The sequence below is a fragment of the Schistocerca nitens genome, chromosome 3 (assembly GCF_023898315.1).
Source record: "Schistocerca nitens isolate TAMUIC-IGC-003100 chromosome 3, iqSchNite1.1, whole genome shotgun sequence".
In the NCBI taxonomy this organism is placed as follows: domain Eukaryota; kingdom Metazoa; phylum Arthropoda; class Insecta; order Orthoptera; family Acrididae; genus Schistocerca; species Schistocerca nitens.
Window position 1 is genome coordinate 232,352,730 of NC_064616.1, and position 19,166 is coordinate 232,371,895.

The following is a 19,166-nucleotide window of genomic DNA, read 5'->3' on the forward strand; positions in this document are numbered from 1 at the left end:
ACAAATTACTGAGCTTACAAGGAATCTGGAGACTCTCTCTGCCTTTCATTAGTATCATGATTTCAAATGACCAGGACTCATATCCACTTCTGGAAATTCTTGTTTTGTGTGTGCACTGTGGAGTTGTGCTGCAAAATGGCACGGACTTCACGCATTAGATCAACTGAATCACCTACATTCTTAAGAGACTATGTTGATAAATAAACCATCACATGTAAAAAAATCCTGAAAAATCTACAAAACTACTAGTAATACAAAATATATTAGCTCCAATAATGGGTTCTGGCAATGTATATTCCATCAACAACTTTGAAAATTTGTTTTAAGTAGTGCAGTATAAGAAGCAATATATTTACCATTACTCATTAAATATTGTAGGAACAAAATTACAAAAAAAATATGATCCATGTGGAAAAAAAACTGCCTGACAAAAAAGTGAAACATCCAGAAGACATTGCAACTTCACACAAGTTCCCACCACTTGCGGAGGGGAGGTACGTAAGTGATTACAGTTTTAATTCCCTTAACATGTAAAACAGCTGTCAGACTGCATTAGTGGTGTTGTGATACATATACATAACACACTCTGCATGACAAAAAACCCTGGAAAGATAATCTGTAATGGACATACAAGTCTATAGTTTTCTCCTCAACTAAAAAGAACTTTGTATCACAGGAACACATTACTATAACTGAAACATGAAGGCCAAGTCATGTAAGACGTAACACATATTTTATTTCATTAACAATTCAAGATAATGAAAAAAGGTTCTACATAAATGACACAGGTGCACAATTTTTGTTAATGAAAGTAATAATTTTAACTCTTATATCAACTGATATATTGATGCAATCATGGTTTTCTTAAAATGAACAGCATACTCAGTTTAAAATCAAAAGAAAGCAGAAAATTTGAGATTTTTGTGGTCACTAGATGATGTACCAGGTGTAGAAGTATGAAATCGGAATTTCCCTATAGATGGTGCTAGCTGTCAGTGTAGGGCCCGTGAGAACGTGTCTGCAGCGCCATCTGCTTCCTCTAATGGCTGACGACGAATGTCAAAACACAGTAACCCAAGTTCCAAACATCAGTATCTATTTCAAATCCATAAACATGTTGAGTATTGTGCCTACGAACTGCGATTTGTGCACAGCATTGGTTTTCTGTTATCATTTGAAGAAAAATGCTGCAGAATCACATCAAATGCTTGTCGAAGCCTTCGGCAAACATGATCTCGGAAAACACAGTGTTTGGAGTGGTTCAAAAAATTCAAAAATGGTGATTTTGACATGAAAAACAACAAGCGTGGGAAACCACCAAAAAAGTTCAAAGACAATGAATTGCGGGCCTTATTGGATGAGGATGATGACCAAACTCAACAGGAACTCACAGAATATCTACATCTACATATATACTCCGCTAGCCACCAAGCGGTGTGTGGTGCAGGGCACAATTCGCGTCAAAGTCATATCCCCTCCCTCCTGTTCCACTCGCAGATCACACAAGGGAAAAACTACTGTCTGAATGCCTCAGTACGAGCTCTAATTTCCCATATCTTTGAATGGAGATCATTGCGCGATTTGAAAGTTGGTGGTAATAATATATACTCTATATCCTCAGCAAAGATCAGATTTCGGAAGTTAGTGAGTAGCCTCTTCTGTTTAGCGCGTCTATCTGCAAGTGTATCCCAATTCAAACTTTCTATGAGATTTGTAACACTCTCGCGATGGCTAAATGTACCAGTCACGAATCTTGCCACTCTTCTTTGGACCTTTTCAATCTCTTGAATGAGACCCAACTGGTAAGGGTCCCATACAGACGAACAATGTTCTAAGACTGGATGAACTAACATACTGTAAGCAATTTCCTTTGTTGAAGGGCTGCAACGCTTCAGGATTCTACCAATAAACCGCAATCTAGAGTTCGCCTTGCCCGTAACTTGTGTAATCTGATCATTCCATTTGAGATCATTTCAAATAGTCACACCCAGATATTTGACAGATGTTACCGCTTCCAAGGACTGGGCATTTAATTTGTACTCAAACATTAATGGGGATCTTCGCCTTGTTATACACAGTAGGTTACACTTACAAATATTGAGAGACAACTGCCAATCATTACACCACACATTTATTTTCAGCAAATCCTGATTGATTTGTTCACAACTTTCGTGCGATACTAGTTTCCTATGGACTACAGCATCATCGGCAAACTGTTTAATGCTCCCGTCAATACCATCAACCAGATCGTTTGTGTATATCGTAAAAAGCAGCGGACCTATTATGCGGCCCTGGGGCACATCTGAAGTTACACTTGTTTCTGTTGAAGTCACCCCATTCCGGACGACATACTGCTCTCTGTATGTTAGAAAATTTCTGTCCAACGCATATGTCATTGGACAGACTGTAAGCGCGCACTTTTTGGAGCAAGCGTCTGTGCGGAACTGAGTCGAGGCCAGATGCCTTCCTGGCGTATCCTTGCGTTTGTTCGATAATTGAAAGGGGGAATAGTGCTGCAGTCCTCTACCATAAACGAGTTTTTGAAAGCTAGGTTTAGAATTTCAGCCTTCTGTTTATCATCATCTGCAGGGTGTATACGGGGACAAGGAAAAAAAATTCCCGGATTATTCCCGGATTTCTCCCGGATATCCCATTTAAAAAATATGCTTTTTCCCGGGTGAAAATACACTTTTTCTGTGCTAAGTGACAGTAGGTTTTCCGTAGATTTTCCCTCGGAACTGTAAAACTTATCAATCCTTTTAATGGTTAACGTTTTATACCTTCGCGCAGAAGTTCCCGGGAAAAAAAAAAAGACGGGGCAGAGAAGTTTTGGAAAGACCTTTGATTTGCAGCAACATATACGCTGCATATTTTCGTATTACGAAAGTATAAATTCGAATTGCACCAAACCCAACGCGTTAGTTTCCGGAGCGTTGAAACCGGGGTTGCAATGTCCTTTTGTAAGCGAGTCATATCTCAAGCCACGAGATCTCGCCAGCCGATGACAGCAGCTATTCAGAGCTTAGGACACGTGTTATAGTCAGCCAATAGCAAGCTCACTCGTTACATAGCGCGAACACGCAAGAGGAAACTTAACGGTTTACATTAATGTACACAGTACCATATATCTACAAGAAAAGCTAAGCTTTCACATATAATTTTGGTCTCTTAAGATTAACACGCTACAACAGAAGCTAAGTTTTCACATGTAAAATATATATATAAACTGATCATTTTCGAACGCTCTGTGATAAATCCATCCTACTTTCTCACACGTAACATAATTCATCTTGCGTAAAAAGAAATTTACTTTGAAAGTAACGCTTTTCTAACCACCGTTCGCAATACTATCCGGAGACTGTTAGAAATAGGTTCGATTTACCAGTTACCAGAGAGCGCCAGAAAAACACTCATTATTGTACGTGTGCAACTGTATTGGTGTAGGAAGCCCGCATGTTCGTGTGTATAAAGCACTAACAGAGCTTCATTACACCATAAAAGAAACAGGGCATCAGAGGGTACTCCAAAGAGCATCGGAATTTCGTAAACTATACTAAAATCCATAATTCGGCTTGAGTGCAAATTGGCTTTTTCCAGATTCACAATGAAGTAGGTCCCATCTGATATTAAGCTTTTCAGTGTGGTTTTTGGGATGTAAATTTTCTTGGAGTACCAGTACTCTGCGATCTCATTTTTGGTTCTTTATTATGGCATAATGCCGTATATGGCAGAAGATGATAACGTGCACTTGAAATTCAGCGAACAGTTGGAACTAGGCAATACTGTAGAATGAAACACTTCGTTTCAAATAAAATGGCTGCCTCAGCGGAAAGATTAATAAAGCCAAATTTCTTCAGCAAACTTGCAAAATTAACTTCACTGTTCTGCAAGGCGATTAATGCTTGACTGCTACAAACTTGGAAATAAAATTATGTGAATTATTTTAATTCACTTGATAGCTTCCGACCACAGAAATCCGTTTTGTTTTCATTTGACTTGGGTGCTGTACACATAAACACGGGTCACGTGGAGGTTAACCCCCTCCCCACAACAACTCTGTGTAAGCGTGAATCTGGCAGCTAGGGCGCGGGAGAAAAATTTTTCTCGTTTGCATCTAGTTGCTTGCTGCTACTACCGATACAGCTAACGCCAAACTTCAAGTAGCGGGAGAAGGTACTGCTTATACGTGAGTCAAATGCGCAGGCGCAACAGACCGCTGGCAATTGGTCAAACGAACCTAACGTGAACAGTTGTGACATCATGCTCGTAGCAAGCAGTTTATTGTTACGAAGAATTACAGTCTGCGCCCTACGGCCTTTGACATATTTTTGCTATTTGCAGACGCTTGTGCGTGCACGGTGTTTTGTTGTTGTAAATTGCACATTTCCTTTGCCACTAAAGTTTTATTTTTTCCCTCTCGTTTATATTATCTTGCTGCAGTACCATTCTCCAGTAGCAGGATACAATAACATTCTTTGCTAGAGAATCAATTCTGCAGTCAAAATTACAAAAATTTAACTTAAAGCTAAAACAATGAAAAATTCCCGGAATTCTGAACAATTCCCGGGTTTTTCCCGGTTTTCTCCCGGATGAAAAAATTCCCGGCTTTTTCCCGGTTGTCCCGGGTCATTGACACCCTGATCTCTTACATTACCCATACTGTCAGCAAGAGAAGGTATTGAATGATTTGTAGCGTTCATGGATTTTACGTATGACCAAAATTTTTTGGGATTATTTCTAGAACCTGCAGATAAAACATTGCTTTCAAATTCGCTAAAAGAATCTCTCGTTGACCTTTTGACAGCTGCTTTCATTTCACATAATTTCTGTTTGTCAGCAGGGCAGTGATTACATTTAAAATGACTGCAAAATTCTCTGCTTTCTCAGCAACTTCCTAATATGTTTGTTGTACCAAGATGTATCCTTTCCCTCGCCTATATTTTTGCTAAGCACATACTTCTCTAGCATGTGGTGGACAATACCTTTAAATTCCAACCAAAGATGCCCAATATCTTTGTGTCCCGCAGTGAATGCTTGAAGCTGACTATGAAAATATTCATTACCAACACTTTTATTTGCTTTCCCAAACAAGAAAACGCTATGTTGTTTCTATATATATATATGATATATCAGATGGAGCCAAGTCTGGAAAACAAGGAAGAAGGTATTAGCGACCAAATGTCGTTGTGGCTTCGATGTCATTGGAAGTTACAAAAAAAAAAAAAAAATTGTGTGTGTGTGTGTGTGTGTGTGTGTGTGTGTGTGTGTGTGTGTGTGTTTGTGTGTGTGTGTAACTTCCAATTACATGGAAGCCACAATGACATTATGGTCGCTAATACCTTCTTCCTTATTCTCCAGACTTGGCTCCATCTTATTATCATCTATTTGCATCACTGGGACACACACTCACTGAACAACACTTCAATCCGTATGGAAATGTACGAAAAGAAAATGTACGAAAATGGCTTCCAGTCTGGTTCATGTAATTATTGAAACCAAAATCCTGTTTCATGCTTCTACACCTAATATTGCTGTTGGCTTTTGTCTCGGGAATATCGGCCGATGTTTCTGTAACGATTTTTCTGACATTTTGCAAGCACCAATGGATGCAATTGTCAAAGGTTTTCAATAACAATGGAGGGTCATCGACTCATGCTGACAACAAGTCATAAAATTCATTAAACAAATATCACCTGGAGGACTCACGACAAAAGACAACAGGCAGTGTGTCATGAATAGAAAGCTGGTGAAGATAATACATTGATGTGACACTTGCTACGATGGTTCTGAAAATTTTTGCAACGTCTTTAAGAAATGTGCTAACAATGAGAGGCAAATCAGGCAGAATATGCTGTTACAGTGTAAACACTGCTAAACCAAGTACTTACAAAATACTCCACAGTTAACAGTACAATGTGACTATACTGTAGCTTCTTCGACAAAACAATGGTTTGCTTAAATATAATGACAGACAAACGTGAAATAGTTTCTTAAAATATACTTAAAGTTAGGATTCAGTTCTGTTCACAAAAAACATCGCTGTTGTTGTATAAAGTAGACAGTGGCTACTATGACAAAATTTATTTCTTCTGGGTCCTATGTTCTTGCTGCATGTAGCTACTGTAAGGGAGTCCTGTTTCATGGTGTTTACACCCCACAGCACATTCTCGCAGTCTTGCCTCTTAATTTTAGCTCATTTCTTGCATATTTTGGCAAAACATTTCAACGTGAACATTAATGAGTGTTATACCACTGTAATCTATTTTCCAATAGCTTTCAAATAACATTAAAAATGTAGATCATTCCATTTTAGAAAACTGTACTTGGTTTGACATTTCAGTTGATATTAAAGGTAGTACCATTAATAATGTAACAAAATTACTTGTCATTTTGTACATCACTGTTTACCAAAAACCTTGTATCATATCTTGAATCATTCACAGAATAAAAGGAAGGTTACATCTTACAAATCTCATCCTGTATACCTCTGACAAAGACTAGTCTTTTAACATTATGACTGTTACACTTCCTACCATTAACACTGCAACACTTTATTTGATTTGGAACAAAAGAATCATCAACCAAAACAAGATTGTCAACTGGTGTGTATATTATAGTGTAATATTTCACAATAGAAGCACTAGCACTGATCTATAAATATGACACAGGATATTAAAAGCATCTCCTACGTAAAATCTTTTGTGGCTTTGGGTTCAACAGATACCAATTCAAAAGACTGCTACAATATTTGTTTGCAGTACTAAAGCAATGCCTAGTTTCTCTATCTCAAATTATGAATTGTAAATTGTAATCATTGTAAACCTTTCTGTCAAAGGATAACATACAGTGCCTGGAACTCTGTTCCAGATTGTGTTCAACACATATACCCACCATCGAACGAAGCCTCTAACTGAATACATTATCTTATCAAAAGTATCTTAATACCTCTATGAATTGCAGAATTGAGCACTAGATGTCATGACAAGAACACCTGCCAGTATCAAAGGAGGCAGGGAATACTCTGATGTCGGTAGAGAAGCAGTAACTGTATCGGTAAGGAGAGCTCGGTGACTTCAAACATGGACTAGTCACTGGATGTCACCTGAGTAACAAATCCGTCACAGAGATTTCAACCCTTCTATAACTGCTCAGGTTGACTGTGGGTGATGTGACTGTCAAGTGGAAATGCAAAGGAACAACCACAGCTAAACCAAAACCAGAGAGACCTTAGCACTGCTTCAGAATGGGACCATCAAGAATTGTGGAGTGTGGTTGTAGAAAGAAAAAAAAAGAAAAAAAAAACGAAGAAAGAAAGAAATCACATGAAACTATCTGAAGGAATCACTCATGAGTTCCAAAGTAACACCAGCAGTCCAGCTAGCACAAGGACAGTGCATAGGGAGTTAAGAAGAATGGAGTCCAATGGCCAAAAAACTCCGCATAAGTCACACATTTCTGCAGTCAATGCTAAGAACACTTGAACTGGTATAAAGAATGATGAAAATGGACAGTGGATGTCTGGAAACAAGTGATTTGGTATGATGGACCACACTACAGCCTGTGGCGATTCAATGGAAAGGTCTGAGCTTGGCGAATGCCTGGAGAATGTTACCTGCCATCATGCATATGGTCCTGTCACATTAACGTGAACACCTGTCAAATACCTGAATAACCACCTTTTGCAGGGCAGACATGCAGAAAGAGTGTCAATCAGGTTCTGGAAGGTACCAAAAGGGATGTGGAGCCATGCTGATTCAAGAGCCAGGCCCAGCTGCACTAGGTTTCCCGGTTGAGGATCCATGGCACTAGCAGGCCGATCGACGTGGTCCCACAGATCCTCGACTGGGTTTAAAACTGGGTAGTTTGGTGGCCATGCATATACAGTATGAGCTGTGTGGCATGTTGCATTGTCCTGCTGCTAGATACCATCACGTCAGGTGAAGATCGAACTACATGTAGGGATAGACATGGTCTCCAACAGTAGATGCAAAATTGTGTTGGGGCACTGTGGCTTCCAGAATGACAAGATCACCCAGAAAATGCCATGAACATTCCCCAGACCACAACGCTTCCTCCTTCAACCTGGACCAGGGTGGCTACTCAAACTTGGAAAAAAAATTCCTTGAGAATTACAGATGAATATATTCATTTCTTTCTTATATATCGCCACTACAGAAATTAATAACAAATGGTCTTCACCCACAAGGGAATAGAGCTTTATACTTTTGCCAAAAACATTTAACAGCCAAGATCACATTAATATTTCTTTATTTAAAACAACTGGTTTTCACAGACTTTGCTGTTATCTTCAGGCCTTAAAAAATATTTTTGTTACGACACAAGTTCTTCTACGTTGGACCTCATGCCATGTAGTCATGAAGATAAAAATCAGCACATTATAAAAGATTTTTCATAAATAAAATAATCAAAAACATAAAGCACCTTGTGCAAATGGCCATGTCCACAACATGACAGCAAAGTCTATTGAAAGCGGCTGTTTTAAATAAAAAAAGTAGTTATGCGATCTTGGCTGCTGAATGTTTTTAGCAAGTAAAACAGATCTCTGCTTCAATCTTCTCAAAATGAGAAAATTCCATCAAAATTTTTTAAAAGTTTTATATATCCTAGGAGTTCAAGAAAAAAAATACATTATAGGAGGTTTATAATGAAGTGATTAAAAAGAGTGATAAAAGGCCATTCAAAACAAAACCAAAATTATTAAATCGATAGACATCTATTTAAAATTAAGCAGGCTTATACAACGTAATTCAATTTTCTGCCAAAATATTGAATACTTCAAATATTATTTTGAATTGCAATAATGTTTGCTTAGACAAGACATATAAAATATGTGTTTCATTCATATAGGTCCCTACAATTTCTTGAAACAGTCAAGTCCCAACTCAAAACATGTAAAATGTCTACTCAGAAATTTGATTGAGAAAAAAAAATTTTGGAAATTTTCGAATAATTTCACTATTTATGAAACAAATACACTGACACAATGCAGTCAGCTAATTTTTAAAGCCTTTATTTGTTCTTCAAGTGCCATGCTTCTTTCGTAGCACTTGCCACAATTTCCAAACTCTTTCACTTCAATGGCAGTTTCAATTTTTCTAAAATGTTCTGTTCCTCTTCATGTTGTTCTTTGAGTTGATCACAATATTCTATATAATGTGAGTGTGCATTCTTTCTGCTGTGAATAAGGAATTTTGGAATATCCAAGTTCTCAATGCCTCCTATACCACACACAGCATCATCATATATTTGCCAATGTGTAAAAACAGATTTGTCCCTCATGCTTTCGAAGAGGCATTCATTATCAACAGAAATGCCCCTTTCAACTTTAGCACATCATGGGAAAGACTGGAAACTAATTTCAATACAATTGACAAGTTTTGGTATTTATCACTATGGATATCCCTTTTTTCAGAATGATTGTATTATTTAAAAGTATTGTTATATTTGGTAGAAAAGTCAGGTCACTGAAATCACACATTTCATTATCTGCTGCAGTTCAACTTAGGTGATTCATTTCTGTGAAAATACAAAGCAGCTTCTCAAGACATGATTTTGCCAACATTTGGCACAATCAAAACTGTGTCAAGATACCTAATAGCGAGTATCAATGGGTAGTTTAAGGGCGACTTGGTATTAAGTTTGATGACGAATGTTTGAAGACTTGTCCTGCATTCTTGTCGAAACTTAAGAATATTGACAGGTCTTACATCCAAAATGATTTTCTTTATTTCTTTATGAGTATCAAAACCTAGATTTCTCTCTCTCTCTCTCTCTTTTTTTTTTTTTTCAGGAAACATATTTTTTCTTCCTAGGCATCAGCTAACTTGGTTGAAGTGCTTTTTCTCACATCTCCAGCTTCATAAAATGTTCTAATACTGTCTGTACTGTAGACACCAAAGCTGTGAAAAGAAATGGAGTTAATGGAGCATCTGTCTGGAACTGTGTTTGGAAAGGTTTGATATTGCAGGCTAACAACCTGAAAAAAGCAAGTTTGGGACACAGCAATCGATCATTAACAAACTTACTCACCAACATGAAACTTTCACTAAACAGTTCATTCTTATCCTTCTCCACACCCTCAAGAAATATCTTCATGTTTGGTGTTATATCGATTGCTACTTGAACAACCGAGGAATTCTCCAACCATGTGATACAACAAAATGTTTTTGGAAACATAGAGGAGCCTGAATATTAAGTATATAATGCTCTCCTGACTGGAACATTCTTGAACAAATTACACAAGGTTCTCAAAAATAATGCAATGTCCCAAACTGTTGCCTTGTATGCATCTTTGAAAGCACTATGCATGTAATGAAGCCCACAGCTACCAAAATATAACAGTTTCAACTCTTCTTAATGTGCTTTAAACTACTCCCACAAAGAGCCATTTAACATTTGGCCCATCCATCAAAATCTGGAGAATCTTTCTCTTTGGTGTGTCTTTTATCACATCAATGAAAGAAGAGAAAGAAGATAAAAGGTGAGTAGCTCTTGAGCGACCAAAGCAACCAAGAAGAGGGAAAGTAAAGTGTCTTGTTATCTCCTTTATCTGTATTCCAGAATATTGTATTCACGTCCATTTATGTGCTTTCCATAACTTTATTCAGAGAGTCATCAAAACCATGAACATACGTAACTGGCTTTCATCAGCAACCCAAGCAACTGTTGATCAAATAAGGTGCAATTCTGAACATAAGGACGTATGCTATCTTATCCCACTTAAGTTGCATCTCATTAGCTATAGCCCTATCTTTACACATTCTGGTAAATACAGCAACATCCTTTTCAGCTCCCCAAAGTGACCTGTGTGTCATAACTGTTTCAACACACCAGAGAAATTCTGCCTTTGTTACATCTTCTTTTAATGCAAATTCCTGAAGTTCACGTGGAAGATTTGCTGTTGAAGGTAATACAGATACTTTAGATTCTGAAGAAGATGATATTGAAGTGTACAGCTCAGAAGGCGACGTTTGGAAGAGCACAAGGGCAATTGTAGAAGAGGAGAAACAGAACGATCAGCTGTTGCGAGGCATGCTTTCCAGCCAGGGAACCATCATATTCGTTTCGAGGAGAGGCATGTACTAGCGGCCACAAGCGGATATTATGAAAGGCTCTACAGGGAGGCAATCGAAATCGCTAAACATCTTAATAATTTCAATCGAAAGAAGGAGGGCGCGAAATTAAACGGTATATGGATGCCGGTGTTAAAGAAGATGTGTACCACCCGTCCACTACTGGGTGATGGCAACGGCAATCGACGGCAATGGACAGCGGCCAATTGCACTGACGTTTTCAAAACACGTGACATCATGCCGCGGTGTGGGAGCGCATGGACACAGAATTTAGCGGCAGTCAGTAGCGAGCCAGTGGGTGTGTTGGACCTTCCATCGAGCTACAGACCCCCCTGAAGATGTCTCCCGCAGACTGGGACGAAACGTTGGGAAACAACACAGAATTCATCAACCGGCCATGCCATAACAACCTGGATAACTATAATTGACATACTTCAAGTTGAGATGATGTTCTTTTACTTAAAGCACATTGTGTAAGCTTTTTCCCCTTCATGTCGCTGAAATGCACCTGACGTTCCATACTACTTAATAGATATTTGGCTACAGCAGTAACCATGATAAGCTAAAGTTAGTTCACCTGGCACAGGTTCAAACCAGTCATTTAAATTTGTCACACTGCCACAGGAAACATATTTCCTGTGGCATATCATAACGTGTTTCCAGTACTGTTTCTGGTATCTGTCCTCACTGGTGTCAAACATTTCTTACAGTTTCTACACATCACCTGAGCCATTGTATGTCACGTAGTTTGTGTGTCGTCTATGTTATGCCTAGTGGTGAGGAAACTATAATGATGTGTGGTGCTGCAATATTAACACTTGAAGAGGTACACGCCAATGGAGCGAAAGGTTTCATTGTCATTGGCGGACAAAAACATACTAGAGAAGAACTTGGGGGGAAAAAAAGGAGACAGATTTCAGGAGAGTAATTACGGTCAACCAAAGGCCTGCTTTTACTCTTCATTTTCAGCAATGAGAGATTCGTTTCAGAGATTTAAATACCTATACCGTACTTCTTTCGCATTTTTAAGCAAGTTGTATCTCAAATAGTATCTGAAGTTTGTGGAGCACTGTTGGATGTCCTGAAGGTTTGTGTACTGGTAACTAAAGGAAAAACATTGTTAAATATGCATATCAGCAAATTTTTATTCAGCTGGTGTCATCCCACATAAATCATCGTAACTTACTTCCTCAACAGTGTCATTAGTTTCTGGGTTGCTTATGAATGTGACAGGGAAATGAACACTACATTTTGTACTTCTTTGTCCATAACATTTAGTTTCCTTTGGCACGTGATCATCTTCAAAAATTGTGAGAGTGGATAACTGAACCATGTTAGAGTGCACAACAGCCCGATGATTTGCTGTTCACCTATCTACTAACAGATCTCCTTTACGTATCCTCACACACCATATATATCTCCAAATCACAGGTTAACAAAAAAAAGCACCCTTATCCTCCCCAATAACAGACCAGCAGCCTTGTCAAACAGCTGAACCACATCATCTCCCTGAACTTCAACTATCTTTCATCATATCCTGAGATGGAGACTACCCTCCCTAAAACAATTCTCACCTATCACAAAATCTCCAACGTGTATTTTCAATCCTGATGCCACTTTTGCTCCCAATCACTTATTCCAATGTCCATATCCAAGTGGAGGACCTATTCCAGTCAACACATACTAATGCAGTCTTAACATTAGTATACTCAATCCCAACAGAGGCTGGGCCATCTGTGAAAGCAGTCAAATCATATGTCTACTTTGCTTCAGTTATTAAGACAGCTTTTTATCCAGGCATTACCTGCAACCAGCTAGTCGCTGATATGAATGGACACAGCCAAATGACAACTAGAGGCCAACTGGACCAGCTTCTCTTAACAAAGCAGTTGGGAAATAACCTTCTGGCCATAATTTCCCCATAGTGCCTGTCACAAAAGTAGGTACATCAAGGTCATCTATTTACATCACTGCAATCACACACACATAACCATTCTTATGTCACTGCACATCAAAGCAGAGAGGTGGTCTCAGCACTGTCTTCAGGGTCTTCTATTCTTATATTAATGAGACTTTATATGTAATTTCATATTAGCTTCATTTCGAAAGACATTATCACATATATTTTGTGTCATCACTATTTATTTACTCCTAAATAGTTTGTATTTAAAAAATTATTAAAATTCGGAGTCTGTGTATTGGTTAGTTAGTTACGTGTTCCATTGATCAATAGCATGGAAAAACCGGTATGATGTGGAATGAGTCAATTGCACAAGAAATGCGCACAGGAAACAAGGTTTTTTTTTTTTTTTGAGAATTCCTAACCTTTTAAACAGATGCCTACAAGATGTGCGACTATGTACCCCACACATTATTCTAACTGCTTTCATTTGGCAGAGTATAGCTATGGTCGTGACAACATTTGTAACTATGTCTTGCACCTGCAAAAAATTAAATGACAACTTGCAAGGAAAGTGTATTAACTATTACACAATAAGAACCCAGAATCTGTTAATTCTGCACCCAAGCTAAGTATTAACTTTAATTACAAGACATCTTTGTATTGATCTAATAAAGCCCACTTCACTGCTGGCATGTGGTGATGTGTTTTGAGTTATGGTGCCAAGTAAACCACTGGTGGAATTACTACTTCTATGCAAATATCAAACTTCTGTAATGTTCTGATAAAGTAGGGTTATGTTACGATGTCCATGAAAAAGTCAGTATTTCAATTTTTCAAAAATGATGTTGTGACCGTAAGCAGTTTGTAATACTGTAATTATTAAACTGACTTTTGAATTTCCTACAATGACACCCACAGTGATCATGTGACCTTGCTATAACATCACGAGTCAGTCAGCTATCTGTGATACACTATGGAACATAACACATCTTGTAGATGTCCCAAAATATTTCATCAACAAACAAAGTTCTCTGAAAATGTTTTCCCAGGTCCGAGAGTTCAGGTAACCGGATATATAGTGAGTAAATTACAAATTTTATGGGTCTCAGTTTGGACAAAATGAGATATGGATGAAATCCGCTTCCCGCAATATCAAACTAGCTTTGAAATACCCCAAATCCAGAAACCATTCCTTTGTAAATCTTAGTGATATTGTCAACTTTAATGTCACGTGTTCAATGTGGCATCGCTAAGAACTTTTTGCAAGGGAGCACAGGGTTCGATAAGTAAATGCCGACTTCATTCATATTGGTAGTGCACTGAAAAATTCAGCCGAATATGCCAATACAATATAACCACACCTATATCTTTTATGATATAATATAACCACACCTATATCTTTTATGATTATAAGAGGGTCGTGCATCACAAAACTGAAACAAAGACATTTTAGATTTATGTGGTGTGGGCTCCTTTATGGAGTGAACCCTAGGCTGTAGCACTAAGATCGGCAATCCTCTGTGATGCATCTTAAAATGTACTTCATTAGAAGCTAAACATTTTATGGTTGCCAAGAACTTAATGAAACTACACTTTTATTTATATTGTTCTTTTTCTTAGTACTGATTCCATGAATTGAGCTGTTAGTCTGAAAGAGAGATGTGTTGTTTACAACAACCTTCTTCAAGGAATAACCATTCTGAGAAGTAGCAGTTAGCATAGACATTTCTTTGCATAAACTTGATGCAAGTTGTTCTCGACTTGACTCCACATATTTGTATTGGACTTTGAAAACGTTAGCTTGGGATTCTGAAAACTTCTGCTAGTAGATCCTTTATTTGTCTGAGAATAACAGCTCAAATATTAATCCCATATAAAACCTGTGATTTGTCAAGGGAAAAATTGCGAAAAGAACAGTAGATGGAATGATCTAACTCCTTAGGCCAAATAAAACAAATCTGCATTGACAACAAATATTTTAAAAATATATATCATATTCTAATGAAGGGTACTCGTAATTAGATTAGATCCTTCATAGCTAAAAAACTTTGGCATACATAAAACAAAATTGAAACTTCTTTTAATTTTTTAACCAATTACAAAAACTGAACTTTTTTCTAGTATGTGTACAACAGTTGCTGTATAAAGTGGAAGTATTTTGAAAACTATATATTTCAATTTGACCTTGATAATCTTATGTTTATGATGAACTGTTCTCAATTTTGGTGGAAGTTGGAATGTTTTGCATTTTGATGCACAAAACCTGTGACTGCTCTTATGTTAATAGAGTGGTTTAAATAGCTGGTTTTATCAACTGTCCTTTGGAAAATCTCAAAGAAAGCAAATATACAAAGCTAGCAATGTGATAAATCCTAATCTATGGCATGGATCTACATGTAAGATTTTAAATTGACACTACAAATAACTATGACAGATCTCTCTTATGTTAAAAAATTCCCCTGTGTCTGTCCCCTATTAACAACCTGAGGAATTAAGTAATGTCCTTCTGGTCTTAGTTTCAATGATGGGGAAACTCGGACATTCACTTCCCCACAGTAGAAAGACAGCAAAGGTTGACTGTATTATTATTGCATGCAGGCAGATGACAAACGATGGGACTGAGTGTGTCCCAAGAAAACTACAGATTCTCTACGAAGAGCCAGCAATCTGTTTGGATGATAGATGAGTGGATGGAAGTTTCAGGGCCCATATTGCCACTGGGGTGAAGAATCACCCCTAAAAGTAAATGAACAGACTCATTTTCGTCAAAGGCATTAAGATGCAGAAGACAATGGGAATCACTGCATTATTTTCCTTTGTAGAGCTACAAGGCAACTGCCTCTATTTGAACACAGGATTACTGACTATGAGCTTCGGAACTAAAGATCCATCAGAGGAAGACAAATTTGCAAGGTTTCCAGGTCAACAGCCGGTGAAATTATTGCAAAGGACAGATAAGAATTGAAACTTGAAATGTCAGATTGCTAATGACAGTGCGAAAGTTAGAAGAGGTGTAGCCTATAAGATGGAAACTTATGACACTGACATTTTAAGACTGTGCAAAAGACAAGGGCAAGGAAGTGTCCATTTTATTGGTGATTCATTTAGGAGAATTTAGTGGAGGAACATTCCCTACTAAGCATGAAGTGGGACCGATTCTCAGAAGTAAATGGGCAAACAAGATTGAGAACACATTTCATGTAAATGAGAGTGTCAAGTCAAAACCACACTGAAGTTCAAATCCAAAATCAGGGACCGAGTGAGGTGGCACAGTGGTTAGCACACTGGACTCACATTCGGGAGGACGACGATTCAAATCCACGTCTGGCCATCCTGATTTAGGTTCCCATGATTTCCCTAAATCGCTGCAAGCAAATGCCAGGATGGTTCCTTTGAAAGGGCACAGCTGAGTTCCTTGCCCATAATTCCCTAATCCGATGGGACAGATGACCTCACTGTTTGGTCCCCTCCCCCAAATCAACCAATCAACCAACCAAAAACAGGGTTGTCAATGAAATACAACATTTAGCACTGAAAGCAAATTTGTTACTAACACCATAGAAGTTTTCATTGGAGCCAACTGAAGCACTCTGGATCTAGATCTTGTCAGCAGTCCTTTGCATGGTGGCAATGGTGGATCCTCATGTTTTGGCCATGCTGCTACATCCTCTGCAATATGATGAGCAACAAACGTAGCCCTGCCCATCGAAGCTTCACAAACATCGAGTGGGTGTCCACTTACCTTGAACCTCCTATCGTTGATCTGTGCCTCTGGACTGTAATGGAGTTTCATATGGAGGACATGGACGATGTCTCTGCAATTTTGTCTTCATGAAGGTCACAACCCTGACCTTCACATGTGACACCCAGCTAGTGATCAATGATATGATAATACAGCCCAAACTAATGCTTTAGTAGCTTTTCTGATAGTCCAAATTTCCACAGAGTTGTAAAAAAAACATAACAAGTCTCTCGGGCTGTATCTTATTGGCCAGTGATCAGCATTCCCGCGCTCTCAGTCTTTCTCCTGGTGTTTAGTGTAGTCATCCTGAGTATCGTCTGACTGAAACAGGAACAGTATATCCATTGTCATTTCCACCTCACAACAATGGAGCAGAAAGAATGGTGTGGAGCTTGTAGTGTCTTGGTTCACTGTGTTGCGCGTGAATCTAACAACTGGCAGTATTGTACACCAATCTCTCTGTTCGACATCAATGTCCACTGAGAGCGTATTTGCCAATGCCTTATGAAAGGGTTCTGTAAGATCATCCAACTGTGGACTGTAGACAGTTGTCATCTTGTGGTTGATGTCACAACGTGATATTACTAATCTCAACTGGAAAACTTTTCCCCAATCAAAGATCTTCACGTCTTCTACAAGGAAATTCAGCAGTCGGCACTGCTTTGGTGGGCTCCTCAGTCAGGCCAGATCCTATTGGCAATCTAATAACAGCTTCCTCCCTTGCATTGTCTATAGTAGTAGTAGTAGTAGTAGTAGTAGTAGGGCTTGGTTCTTCATCCGACACTAAGCTGTCCATCTTGAACTGGTTCGGCTGTCCTTATGCAGTTACCTTCAGGGATGAGTTGCGGCTGCTTATGACAATTAGAGATCCAAAGTTCTCCCTGACCACCTACAATGCTTATGATCATCGCTGGCATATAGATTCCTTTCATGATCCTGAGTAGCTCCACAGTTTAACTGAATATCTCAATTGACAACTGGAATTCATCTCATCTATGACGGTTGGTAATAGTGTCTTCACGGTCAAACAACCACCACAAACCATCTTTGTTTTGTGTGCTTGTTTGAACAGCTTCATCAATCTGGACCACTGATCATGCACAGTCTACAACAGCTATGGTGTCTGCAAGAAGTCCCATCTGAGAATACTATTATGACTACATTCTGTTAAAACGGCAAAATCAAAGAGGTGTGTTCTGTCACTCGTAGTTATTCTTGCAATACAGGTTCCTGTCGGCTGGATATATTTTCCATTCGTGACCTTCAGCACAATTGCTTTTGTTTTATGAGACATAGTCTTCTTTACTTAACAATGATAAGCAGCTGAGATTACATAAAAGGAAGCATCTGAGTCGACTAGTGTCTGGACAAGTTGGCTGTCGATGATGATGTCAATGAGATTTCCTCATATCCTGGTGACTGTAATCCATGGAGAATTTGTACCTGTGGCAGCCATCGATAGTCACCTCACTTAGTTTTCCTTAAGTCAGCAGCTAGGCGCGTGGTTGGTACCTCAGTACGGCAATGGAGAAAGGCTATGGCATGTTGGAGAATGACCTCACACAAGATAAGGCAACCTGCTTTGTTCCACAGGTCAGCTGTAATCATCTGCAGTTGGCTGGCATGAATACAGGTGTTGTGATGGCTGACGGCTGGCAGTGCATTAGTAATCCAAAACTAGCCTTCCTTCTCTGGAGTTCCATTCAACATATGCAGGGTGTCCACAGTAGAAATGCACCAGAATGTTATCCTCTGTCCTCCAAATATGTTTTTCTGCAGTGCATTGTGCTTGGTGTAGACGTTGGCTCCGCCACACACCGTTGGGTGGCTTGCGGAGTATAAATGTAGAAGTAGATGTAGATCTGTGTTTTCTATGTGTTGAGTCCTCATTTGATGGCTGCGGCATTTAAGTTCAAGTTGGAAGAGTCCATTCTTCTTGGCACATTAGGCTGTGGCAGACATTGGTTCTTAAGTACAATACACCACTTCTTCAACATTCTCTAATATCTCCTGATGTATGGGATCAAACTTCAAGGCCACTATCTCGCCAACGTACAGCCAGAACAGAAAGAAGTAATCTGGATGGAAAGTGCAGTTATTTTCACAAACATTGAATGTTCCGGAATGCCACTATTTATATAACCATCGTATATCTGAGATATACACACACTACAAACATAAGATTTTTCAAGAACCTTCAAGAAGTGATAAATACTATATAAACAATTTCTGGTGCTCAGGTTTGAACTGGTGACCCACAGCATGCAAGCCAGTGATACTAACCACTATGCCCACTGTACGTACCATAGCTCATGACTACATAGTGCGTTCCACAAGCAATGTGACCAATTTTTTTACAACGCAACGGTACACCACAGCGAGTTGTAACCGGCTGGGATAAGTGGAGGGGTGTGTTAGCTTCAAAACA

At 38.8% G+C, this 19,166-nt stretch overlaps 1 protein-coding gene across 2 annotated transcripts in view; it reads right to left on the minus strand.

Annotated features, from left to right (window-relative positions):
* Positions 1 to 19,166, minus strand: part of LOC126249557 (uncharacterized) — a 250,615-nt gene that overhangs the window by 180,168 nt on the left and 51,281 nt on the right. The gene's annotated exons all lie outside the window — the stretch shown is intronic.